Consider the following 13,449-nt stretch of genomic DNA (forward strand, 5'->3'; position numbering starts at 1 on the left):
TTTTTAAACATTGTGTTTGAATCAAGGTCCAAATAAGGTCACATTGCAATTGGTTGTTGACATGTCTTTTAGTTTTCTTTTCATCAGTAAGTTTTCCCCTGTTGGTTTGAAGTAGCCTTTCAATTCTAAGCTCCAGGCCCTTGTATTAAGAGTTGTAAACCTGCCTTTAAAGCAACCTGAGACAACTTAAATACTGAACCATGGAGGAATGGTTAAATAAACAATAGTTCGTGCATTTGGTTAAGTATTATGCATAATGTAGTAGAAAAGAATTCTGTCTCTGTGGAACCTAAGGAAAAAAAAATTTTTAACCTCAGTATTTCATTTGTAAAATGGAGATAATAATACCTACTCAAGGATTAAATAAATTAAAGGACATAAATTTATCACAGTGCTTGCAATATTATACTCTAGCATACAGAGGTATTTTGTAAAACCTACAAAAGCCAGAACCTATATAAGGAGGAAACATGTCAGAGAAAGAAAACTCAAATATTTTCCACCAAATAGAGAGCAATAGAAAAGTGACAACTGCACCCTGTCAACAGAACCCTGGTGGCGCAGTGGTTAAGTGCTCCAGTGCTAACCAAAAGGTCAGCAGTTTGAATCCACCAGTTGCTTCTCAGAAACTCTATGGGGCAGTTCTCTTCTGTCCTATAGGGTCACTATGAGTCAGAATCAACTTGACAGCAATAAGTTTGGTTTATTTGCACCCTGTCAAAGGCAGAAAAGCCCTGGGACCCATAAAAACAAGGCAGTCCCATCGAGTTTTGGCTCTCACAGATTTCACTGTACTTTAAACCTGTATAATATTTAAAAGGAAACTCTGGTGGTATAGTGGTTAAGAGCTATAGCTGCTAACCAAAAGGTCGGGAATTTGAATCCAACAGGTGCTCCTTGGAAACCCTATGGGCAGTTCTACTGTGTCCTATAGTGTCGCTATGAGTCGGAATAGACTCGATGGCAATGGAAATATTTAAAAATTTTAAGCGGACATATTTTATTTTCCTTTTAAATCATGTTTGGTTACAAGTGTGCAATGAGGTTCATTGCCCCAGAGGAGAGGGTGGGTACTTGCTCGGACCTCATAGATCAGTTTTAAGTCTCAAAATTGACTTTCCTAAGAACACAGAATGACAATCAAAAAGCCAGATTTGTGGAGGAACACTAAACCAAAACCAAAACTGCTCCCATCGAGTTGATTCCAACTCATGGTGCCTTCAGGTGTTACAGAGTGGAACTTGGCTCCACTCTTTTATGGAAGCAGATCACCAGGCCTTTCTTCCTGGGCACCACGAGGAGAGTCCAAACTGCCAAACTTTCGATCAGTAATCAAGTGCAAACCACTTTTGCCACCCAGGGACCTTTTGAAGGGACACTTGTTGTTGTTAGGTGCCATCGAGTCAGTTCTGTCTCATAGTGACCCTATGCACAACAGAATGAAACACTGCCTGGTCCTGCACCATCCTCACAATCATTGGTATTTTTGAGCCCATTGTTGCAGCTACTGTATCAATCCCTCTTGTTGAGGGGCTTCTTTTTTACTGACCCTCTACCTTACCAATCATGATGTCCTTCTCCAGGGACTGGTCCCTCCTGATAACATGTCCAAAGTACGGAAGTAGGAGTTTCTAAATTATAAAATCCACTTTTTTTCATATCAAGGCCTGATGTGTGCCGTCAAGTCTATTCCAACTCATATAGACCCTATATGACAGAACAGAACTGCCCCACAGGATTTCCCAGGTTGTAATCTTTATGGAAGCTGATCACCAAGTTTTTTCTCTCATGGATCAGCTAGTGAGTTTGAACTGCTGACCAAGGGCTTAATCATTGTGCAACCAGGGTTCCTTACATCAAGACCTAAACAAAAAACCCAAACCCGTTGCCATTGAGTTGATTCTGACTCATAGCGACCCCATGGAACAGAGTAGAACTGCCCCATGAGGTTTCCAAGGAGCAACTGGTGGATACCAACTGCCAACCTTTTGGTTAGCAGCCAAACGCTTAAGCACTGTGCCAACGGGGCCCCATATCAAGACCTAAGCCTTATAAAAGTATTTCTTGTTTATTTTTGTTTAATTTTTTAAGTGCACAGAAAATACAGTACATGCAATACAGTAGTTCTAACCAGACAGGGAAAGAAAAGGACCATCCTACCTACCTTGGCCCAAGGAAGAGTCCAAATAAGAGAGGAGTGAATAAGAAGTCCAAAGAAGTAGGGAAAAAATTAGGAATAGCAGGTGGGAAGTGCATGTGTCTTGATCTTTACTCTCACTCAGATGTTTTCAGGGTTGAGGAGAGTTTTCATAAGTGGAAGAGAAAGCTGAACGCACAAGGGCAGTTTTTTCCGTTTGGGAGGATCCCATATTCAACTCACAGCCACATCCAAATTAGCATGGAAATGGTGGTATAAAACTGGGTGGTGGAGAGGGCTAGATAGATGAGCATAAAACAGTTACCTAACTCTCATATTCTGCAGGTGCATGCAGGGGCCTCAATGTCCTGGTGGGCCCAGGAGAGTGGATACGGGGTTCTGTGAAAGCTGGTGAGCTGGCAGAAGCCAGACACTGAAATAAAGGAAAAATGAGACCTCGTCCCTCATCACCATAATCTTACAGGAGCTATTTGTCTTCCCACTGCCCTTGCCCTCCTCTGCCACACCCCCCCTGCAAAAAAACAAAACAAAACAAAACAACATCCAGGTGCCATCTTACGAAAAAACAGGAAGAGGGAAGGAAATCTGAAACACTGAGCATTTATCTGAAAGATACTTGGTCACCCAAAGGTTTATTTAACCTACTCCTGAGAGAAGGAGTTGAACTTTAGTTGAATATTAACAGACAGACTGTTTAAGCTGGGAGGGACTAACATATAATTAACTAACAACTTAAAATTTACCCATTTTCTAGTAGATTGAGAATTCATGAGGAGGATCAAGTTAGCTCTAGTACTTAAAAAAATATATATATTCTCTTTTTATATCTGAGTATATATCATGTAATTTGACTTCCCAATACACAATGATAAAGAAAAAAAAGACAGAATTCAAAATTGTATGGAAGATGTGATTATAATGATATAAAACAAAGTTTAAAAAATGGGAGAGAAGATTGAAAAATCATTACTCCAAAATGTAAATAGTGGTTGCGTTTGGTTTTGGAAGCCTACAGGATGGTCTTCTACTTTTTTCTGTTTTATTTAGTCATAACACTTTGGTTTAATAATAAAAATATTTTTAAACTAAGAGAATTTACTAAATTAAATAGATTACACTTAATAGGCAATGATTGACCACTAACATTTCACAGGCACTGTGCTAAACACTGTGGAAGATACAAAGTTGGGTGAGACATGGCCCTAATGCCAAAGGAGCTCACAGCATGGTAGAAGAAACAGATAGGTAAGCGGCAAAGCGAATTCAACACCTATCGTATCCTAGCAATAAGAAATTAAATTAAAAGTTCTTCCATCTATTCCAGCCCACCTCCAGAGGATTTCCATTCAGGCTGAAGATGAAAAGGAAAGAGTAAATGTAGGATGATAACTCAGGTTTTCCTTCATTTACTCATTTGCCATTTGAGAAATACATTTTACATATATAATAGTATGAGAGTGTTCCATGCCTTACTAGTGGACATAGCTTGGTATGTATGTACCACATACCTCCAAACATTTGTTGGGATATCTAAAATTCAGCTGAAACACTTTCTCTGAGTTCATATCATGAGGCCATTAATTGGACGAAACCACTTTATAATGTATTCCCTAGATTACTTCAACAATTAATTAACTTCCCTTACAGTTTCTGATTCAGTAGTCTGGGAGCGGGTTCCACTAATTTGAATTTCTAACAAGTTTTGGATGATGCCGATGCTGCATGCCTTGGACTGGCACTTAAGAACCACTAATCTAGGTTGTTTTTTTTGATTTAACCTAGGTCAAGGGGCTCTCTGGTGGCACAGTAATTAAATGTTAGGCTGCTTACCAAAAGCTCTCCAGTTTGAACCTACCAGCCACCTTGTGGGAGGAAGATGTGGCAGTCTGCTTCTGTAAAGAGTAAAAACCAAAAAATCAAAACCCGTCGCCATCCAGTCAATTACGACTTACAGCAACCCTATAGGACAGAGTAGAACTGTTCCATAGGGTTTCCAAGGAGCGGCTGGTGGACTCAAACAGCCAATCTTTTGGCTAGCAGCCGAGCTGTTAACCACTACACCACCACATTACAGTCTTGGAAATCCTATGGGGTAGTTCAACTCTGTCCTGTAGGGTCACTATGAGTCAGGATCGATTTGATGGCAGTGGGTTTTTTTGGTTAATCTAGGTCAGCGTCCTTTGCAATTTAGCAATCCCTGCTCCGTAACCTTTGGTTTCTGCTCAAACATCCCAAAGGACAAGGAGCTCACTAAATTTCAAGGAAGTCAGTTTCACTGTTGGACAACCTAATCTTTAAGAAAAGATTTCACTGGAGCCGAGATCTGCCTCATTGAAACTTCTGTTCACTGTAAATCTATTCCTTCCTGCTCAAAAGAGCTCTTCTGATGCCTTCTTTTAACCAAGCTAAAAGTTCCCATCTCCCATTTATTTCACATTAACTCTTTGTTATCTTTCCCTGATGAAACTCCCAGTTATAAAACCTACTTTTAAACTGTAGGGCTGAGAACACAGTATTCTAGATGGTATCTAGCATGGGGTCCACTGGGACTATCCCTTTCCATAAACAGATACCATATATCTATTAAAGCAGATGTGGATTTTATTACTTCTGCTTAAAGTGATTATGTCACTTTATTGGTTCACGCTATATTAAAGATCTAAAGATCACATTTTAAGCAGATATATACAATTTCTCTTCTTGTTCAATTGAGATATTTACTTTATCACAAAAACTTTGCTTTTATTCTGGCTAAATTCATTATTTTAGTCACTCATCATTGCATTTTAATAAATACAGGATGATGGAAGTTCACAGTCCTAGGTACAAATTGTAGTTTCATGGAGCTATGTCCATGGAGCCCTGGACAGCTTGCACAAACTCCCTAAACCTCATGTTCCACGTAGTCTTAATGGTGATAATAATAGTAGTTACTTTACAGGGTTCTTGTGTGGATAAACTCAGATAATAGCAATAAAACACAGCGTAATGCCTGGTGCATATGACCAGTTGCTTAGTAAATGGTAGCTATTATTGTTTTTTGTGAAAACACTTTCAAGTTTATACTAAACATGATCAGAAGATTTTTGAAGAAAACTAGAAAGCTATTGGAAGATATTTAAAGATTAAAATAAATGGAGAGGTATAAGTTGTGCCTCGCTGAGACAAAAAATTGTTAATCTCTCTGTTCAATCCAAGGACGTTTAGTATAGAACAATTTCAATCAAAATGGCAATATGATTTTTTAGAATTTAAAAAAAACTTGGATGGAAATTGTGAGAAAAGGTGGATATAAAAGACAATTTGAAAAGAAGAAACAAGGAGAAAATCTAGACATATCAGAGATTAATTTTATTTTTTTAAAAAAATTGCCATCAAGTCATTTCCAACTATAGGGTTGCTATGAGTTGGAATCGACTCAATGGTAATGACTTTTTGTTGTTGTTGTTAATGCTGTGTAAAAACCATCATTTCCAAAGCGTTCTGGCTGTGATGGTTAGTTGATTCATATTTCATTGTATCTTGGATACAATGAATGTGATGCCATATTACAGCACAATCAGCCAGTATAAACATAGTTTCCTCCAGTAGGAAGACTGCATCCACGAGAAAGGATACAGCTAGACAACATGATTGGGATATGTTCATAAAACATACGATGACGCCAAGGTTGGATTAACCAGTAAGCATGGTACGCACCAGTTTACAGTAAGCAAGGTACCCTCCAGATGTGGTGAAACCCATGTGAAATTGTATACTACAGATTAGTAAGAAAACACAGTTAAGCCAGTGCATACCTTGCTATTGTATAACCCGTCCCTGGACCATCCTCAGTCTCCTGCAGAATAAATAGTTCATCCATTTTCAGTGTCCTTCCACAAGCAGTCTACATTCTTGTCTACTGAGTAGATTCTTGTCTTGTCTTTTCTACTGAGTAGATTTCTACGCCCTTCATTAATTCTGGAAACAATCCTAGCAAATTCCATTTACTAAATACTCTCATGCACCAACCCTCACGTGTCTGTCAGTTTGTCATACTGTGGGGGCTTGCGTGTTGCTGTGATGTTGGAAGCTACACCATCGGTATTCAGATACCAGCAGGGTCACCCATGGAAGACGGGTTTCAGCTGAGCTTCCAGACTAAGACAGACTAAGAAGAAGGACCCAGCAGTCTACTTCTGAATAGTATTAGCCAGTGAAAACCTTACGAATAGCAGCAAAACATTGTCTGATCTAGTGCTGGAAGATGAGCCTCCCAGGTTGGAAGGCATTCAAAAGATGACTGGGGAAGAGTTGCCTCCTCAAAGTAGAGTTGACCTTGATGACGTGGATGGAGAAAAGCTTTCAGGACCTTCATTGGCTGATGTGGCATGACTCAAAATGAGAAGAAACAGCTGCAAACATCCGTTAATAATCAGAACCTGGAATGTATGAAGTATGAATCTAGAAAATTGGAAGTCGTCAAAAATGAAATGGAACATATAAACATTGATATCCTAGGCCTTAGTGAGCTAAAATGGACCACAGCCTTCAGTATGGATTGCACCTCAACATAAAGAAAACAAAAATCCTTACAACTGGACCAATGAGGAACATTATGATAGACGGAGAAAAGATTGAAGTTGTCAAGGATTTCATTTTACTTGGATCCACAATCATCACCCATGGAAGCAGCAGTCAAGAAATCAAATGACACATTGCATTCGGTAAATCTGCTACAAAAGACCTCTTTAAAGTGTTGAAAACCAAAGATGTCACCTTGAAGACTAAGATGCGCCTGACCCAAGCCATGATATTTTCAATTGCATCACATGCACGTGAAAGCTGGATAATCAATAAGGAAGGCCGAAGAAGAACTGATGCCTTTGAATTGTGGTGTTGGTGAAGAATATTGAATATACCAGGGATTGCCAAAAGAACGAACAAATCTGTCTCGGAAGAAGTGGGGCCAGAATGCTCCTTAGAGGCAGGGATGGCAAGACTGCATCTTACATATCTTGGACATGTTGTCAGGAGGGATCAGTCCCTGGAGAAGGACATCATGCTCGGCAGAGTACAGGGTCAGCGGGAAAGAGGAAGACCCTCAACGAGATGGACTGACATAGTAGCTGCAACAATGAGCTCAAGCATAACAACGATTGTAAGGATGGGTCAGGACCGGGCAGTGTTTTGTTCTGTTGTGTGTAGGGTTGCTATGAGTTGGAACCGACTTGACGGCATCTAACAATGACAACAGCATGCACCAAAGGAAACCCTGGTGGCATAGTGGTTAAGTGCTACACCTGCTAACCAAAACGTCGGCAGTTCAAATCCACCAGACGCTCTTTGGAAACTCTTTAGGGCAGTTCTACTCTGTCTTATAGGGTCTCTATTAGTCAGAATCGACTTGATGGCAATGGGTTTTTTTTTATGCACCAAATATTATGGCTGATATTTTGCATATATGATTATTAATTTGTCAAAAGTGTTTGTTAACTGGATACTCTGCACCAGATGCTATTCTAGGTACTGGAGATACAGCATGAAACGAAACAGATACAAATCCCTGCCTCTTGGGGTTTATTACATCCTAATGGTTTTATTCAAACTTACTTTGTGGCCTTTTTCCATTGTTACAAGAACCCTGAAGGAAAGTTCAATGAAATTTCAAGCCCTGCTTTGTGTTATAGCTGAATTCCAAACACATTCTTTCAAAAGTTTCAAAGCACACATCTTTCTCGTATATCAACTTGGGTCTTCACAATAGCTCAGCACCAATGGAATTTGGAAGGTGATGTGGTTAAACAGGAATTTAATCAAGAATAAAGGAATACCTTTCATGGCACTCAAATTAAACAGGGTACACAGTTTGTCCAGGAATGTGCAAGAGAGTCTGGAACCCAGAGTTTGCACAGTAAAACACTCAAGTTTCTTGAACCTAACAATAAAAAATTAGAACAGAATATTCAAAATCACAATTGCCCTGGGCACGGTAGGCACTGCCTCAAGTACTTTGTGTCCTAGCTCATTATATAGTTTGGGTTGTCTCTTGCACTGTGCTCTGTATGCTCTTATCACTTTGATATGCTAAGGAGCTTTGAATCAGCAGTGGGCGAATTGGGCCCAGTCAGTGTTCCAGATTTAAATTTTAATTCATTAAAGGAGAACACAGTTCTCTGCAGTAAATTCAGCAACAAAATTATGTATTCTGAAAAAGACAGCCCCAATATATTCCTATGGCAACTTGATCCTTGACAAAGTAGGAAAATGCTGCGAGTTTGAGAGCTGCTTGATAATGAAAACAACAATAATTCTGGAGAATGGAAATTTAAAGTGCTAATACCAGCAATTAGAAGTAATGACTAGTTTATTAGGCTATCGTTTGAACAACATTATATCCGCTTCAACACAAAGCACATTGCTCATACCTCATGCAAAGGAGGCAGTATCGACTGTGGGGAATTTGGGGGCTTCCAAGAAGCTACAGAGCACAGTTCTGGGACTTCTGGTCCTCACCACTGAGCACATCATTTCACAGAGACATCAGGGACTAACTTCAGCAGAACCTGCCAGAGAGGGCAGAATGCAGTCAAAGCAGCCCTTCAGCACTGGACGTGAGTAAAACACCTAATTTTGTAGCATGAATCTCTCATGGGTCCTCAAGGATGGGATCAGGAAACTACAGCTCTTAGAGACAGAAAGATCCTATATTATCCATGGCCAAGCTTTCTGGCAGGTGGAGTGTCACGATTTTACAGACGATGAAAGGACACCCAAGGATATCAAAGAATTTTCTTAAAGAATCAACTATTGTAAATGGGAAACAAGGGGCATTCATAGTTCTCAAATGCATGAAATATAGCATGAAAGTATCTCCCCATAGGGACATCATTAATTATTTGGATAATCCACGTGAAAGTTATTTTGGCCTACAATATATGAATAACTGACACAACACTTTGCTCATTGTGTATGTGAACAAATAAAAATCTATATCCAAATAAAATTCCACACTAGAAAGTGAGGGTCAAATGGCGACTAATAAAGGCGTGTTTCCCATTCTCACAAAGCTTATAGTCCAGAGAGGAATATAGTCCAGTAAGTACACGAGCATGCAATGAAGGGGAAAGTATAAGGCGTAATGGGAGTCATAGGAAGGCTCCCTAACTTGACTTGGGATCAGGAAAAATTCATCAGAGCAAAAGACTCTGAGTATGTGATGTTTATCCTGAGTCTTAGAAAATGGAGGGGAATTAGATGACAGGGAAATGAAGAGAGTAGTTCAGGCAGTGGAATGAACATGGGCAAAGGGCTCGAGAGAGAATATGACAGTCTCTGGCGGAATTGCCAGTAGTTTAGTTCGACTGGATCTCAGGGTGCAAGGGAGAAAGTCATGAGAAACAAGACTAGAGTGGTAAGCAGAAGCAAGATCATAAAGAAGAGTTGCAGAACAAATATCAATTTTGTAAACATATTTTCTAAAGAACAATTGTATATAATTTAGCAAGTGGTATTTATCTGTATTTTTACAAAATTTAATAGTACAGAAACTGAATCTGGTAAAACTTTTGAAGAAGTATTAATCTCAACTTAAAAAAAAAAATCTAAAGCCTTAATTGATGATGCTAAATTCTGAGTTCTCTTCTGGAATATCATAGCTTGCTGTGGTTCAGGTAGTGATTTTGTCTTCTCAGCTAAACCATAACCTGCTTGCAATCGGGTACTATGGCTCCCACTTTACTATTATTCCTATTATTATATTTATTATTATTTTCCACAGCTAGTCACAGATACTCAATAAAATAAAAACAAGCAATAATTGAGGATAGCTCTGCAGAAGACAGGAAGGTCAGGTATTATATTGTTGTTGCTAGATGCCCTTGAATCAGTTCCAACTCATAGTCACCCTTTGTACAATAGAATGAAACACTGGTCCTGCACCATCCTCACAATTGTTGCTATGCTTGAGTCCATCATTGCAGCAACTATGTAAGTCCATCTTGTTGAGAGTCTTCCTCTTATTTGCTAACACTTTTGTTTACTGAGCATGATGTCCTTCTCCAGGAACTGGTCCCTCCTGATAACATGCCCAAAGTACATGAGATGAAGTCTTGCTATCCTCACTTCTGTGTTATCCATGTTTAATATCAGTCGGTAGTTGAGGGCCTATTATACGCATTTTTGCATTCCCAATATTTAGCACAATATAAGTATTTAATAAATATATGTTAGATGAATTAATCTCTATTGTAGAGATTTCTGAAGGTTTCTGAAGGTTTTTAATTTTCAGTATTCCTTCATGCATGTCCTGGGTTTATACTGTTACATAAAGTGTCCTCTCCTTTTTGCTAAAGTGTGAATATCCCTGACATGGGCTTTATCAAAATATAACTTTCTTACTGATTAAAACAAAACACACAAACTTAAAACAGGTTTTAATCAAGAATTTCTGGAAACTTGGGATGCTTTACTTAAAAAAATATTTTAAAGCAAAATGCTGAAAACTTTTCCTTGTGATTTATCATCAAAAACTGGTTTGACTTAACTTTTCACATTTCTGTAGACTTATGTAATTCCTTATGTGTGAAGGGGAGGACCCAAACTCTTCTCATTTTCCCTGCAGTTGCTATGGTTTTTTCCTGCGTTTTTAATAGCTTAGTTCCAGCATGATAGAGTAGGCACAGGTGGTGGGGAAAGGAGTGCTCAGATGAGGTCTTAATAAGTCCTAGCCATGGGCTCTTGAATGGCCAGGGCTTTCAAGAGTCTGTTTACGTCCTTGACACCAATATTGCACCTCTTTTGGATGTAATATGATTTGCAGCAAGTCTATTTGCATAAATCATGAGAACTTATGGAAGGAGAAGATTAAAGCCCAATTTTAGCTAATTGTGAATTACTTTTGTAGCCTGGCCTTGTGGCTACCACATCGAGCTGGACTCTTCATTGGAAGCCTAGGACTCCAATCTGTTTTCTCCTAATTTTTAATCTCTACCATAGACTTGCATGAAAAAAGGAGTCTTGCTTTTGAGTTTAACATAGGCTTTCAAGGAAGAACAAAATTAAGAGAAATTTCCTTTATCAACTATATGCTTTGCTACTTAAAAACATTTGATTATCTTTTTTAAAAGGTATGTACTCAAAATTCAGCTTCTCATAAAAGTTTAAATAGCTATTTATAGTCTTATTAGAGGTCTAGTGATATAACCTGATTTAAAAGAAGAGTAAATTCTTCTTGTTTATTTTATGTGGTTTCACACTTGGTTTCTCTGAGTGTTTACAAATGGTTAACATGTTTGGCTGCTAACTAGGAAAGGTTGGCAGTTTGAGTCTACCCAGAGGCACCTCTGAAGAAAGACCTGTGATCTACTTCCAAAAAAAATCATTCATTGAAAACCCTATGGAGCACAGCTCTACTTTGAAGCACAAGTGGTAGCCACGAGCCAGCAATGACTTGAGGGCAACAGGTATATGGCAAATTTAAGAGGCTATATTCTTGGCCTGTCTCAGTACTCTTTCTGTGGAAAATTACCATTCCCACATTCTTTAATAATTATGTCCAGTTTGTGTGGTTCAGCCGGTCTGGTCTTCCCTTCACATCTCAGGGGTGTCACAATGATTTGCACTTGATCCAGTCCTGACTGAAATACTCTATCCCTGTCACAGTGATTGGTCCAAGGTAATTAGCTATCAAGGGACAAGCTTTGGGATCTGCAGCTCTAAGAATAATCTTGGAGCTGCCACTAGCCATTCTGCTGGTATATCAAACAGAAGACCCAGGACCAAGAGATGGAGAGCTAGAGAATTAGTAATATTACATAGACACCAGCATCCCACAGTCCCTGAACCCAGAACCAACCAATAAATTTCTTTTGTGGCTAAAGTTTGGGTTGTATTTTTGTCACTTGTAACTGCCAAGCATCCTGACCTACACAGAGAGAAGCTGTAGTGCTGGCATTTCTTTCATAATGAAGTGTCACTGTCTCCTTGACATGTGCAAACTCACTCAGTCCAGGCTTTTTTTTACAGGGAGAATAGAAAATGAAACCCTCAGATAAAACATACTACATAATTCATACAGAAATATTATATTAGATTTTAGGGGGACATTTTGATTTAGGTTAATTTCAGAAACATTTTCCATAGATGACCCTACAAAAACTCACTGAAGAGTACCATAAAGGAGAATAAAAATCTGTAAGATATAATACTTGTTATTCTAATTTTATAGTTACTGCTGTTACACTTATGAATAGGAGGGCTGGTAATCTATTACCAGAAAAGTCCAAACTAACTTAAACCAGGTTGTCCACATTTACCCAGACAAGGTATTGACTACACAATTTTTTTCCCCGAGTTTTCTATGGATTTTGGGCTGAAATAAATTCCATGCTTAACTCATTTGGGAACCACTAAGTCAGATTTTTCAATGGCACTGGGGTTTGGGTTAAGCCAGATTTAGAAGAGGATATGGAATGGGGGTATCATTGCTGATGTCAGATGGATCCTGGCTGAAAGCAGAAAATACCAGAAAGATGTTTACTGTGTTTTATTGACTATGCAAAGGTATTTGATTGTATGGATCACAACAAATTATGGATAACATTGCAAAGGATGGGAATTCCAGAACGCTTGATTGTGCTCATGAGGAACCTGTACATAGATCAGGAGGGACCTGTACATAGATCAAGAGGCAGTTGTTCAAACAGAACAAGGGGATACTGCTTGGTTTAAAGTCAGGAAAGGTGTGTGTCAGTGTTGTATCCTTCCAGCATATTTATTCAATCTGTATGCTGAGCAAATAATCCAAGAAGCTGGACTACATGAAGAACAGGGCATCAGGATTGGAGGAAGACTCATTAACAACCTGTGATATACACATAATGCAACCTTGCTTGCTGAAAGAGAAGAGGACTGGAAGCACATACTGATGAAGATCAAAGAATACAGCCTTTAGTATGGATTACACCTCAACAGAAACAATACAGAAGTCCTCACAATTGGACCAATAAACAACATCATGCTTAACAAAGAAACGATTGGAGTCGTGAAGGATTTCATTTTACTTGGATCCACAATCAACACCCACTGAAGCGACAGTCAAGAAATCAAAGGACACATTGCATGAGGCAAATCTGCTGCAAAAGACTTCTTTAAAGTGTTAAAAAGCTAAGGTGTCACTCTGAGAACTAAGGTGTGCCTGACTGAAACCATGGTGTTTTGAATTGCCTCATACGCATATGAAAGCTGGACAATAAATAACGAAGGCTGAAGAAGAACTGATGCCTTTGAATTGCGGCGTTGGCAAAGAATAT

This window comes from Elephas maximus, chromosome 9 (assembly GCF_024166365.1).
Source record: "Elephas maximus indicus isolate mEleMax1 chromosome 9, mEleMax1 primary haplotype, whole genome shotgun sequence".
NCBI classification, from domain to species: domain Eukaryota; kingdom Metazoa; phylum Chordata; class Mammalia; order Proboscidea; family Elephantidae; genus Elephas; species Elephas maximus.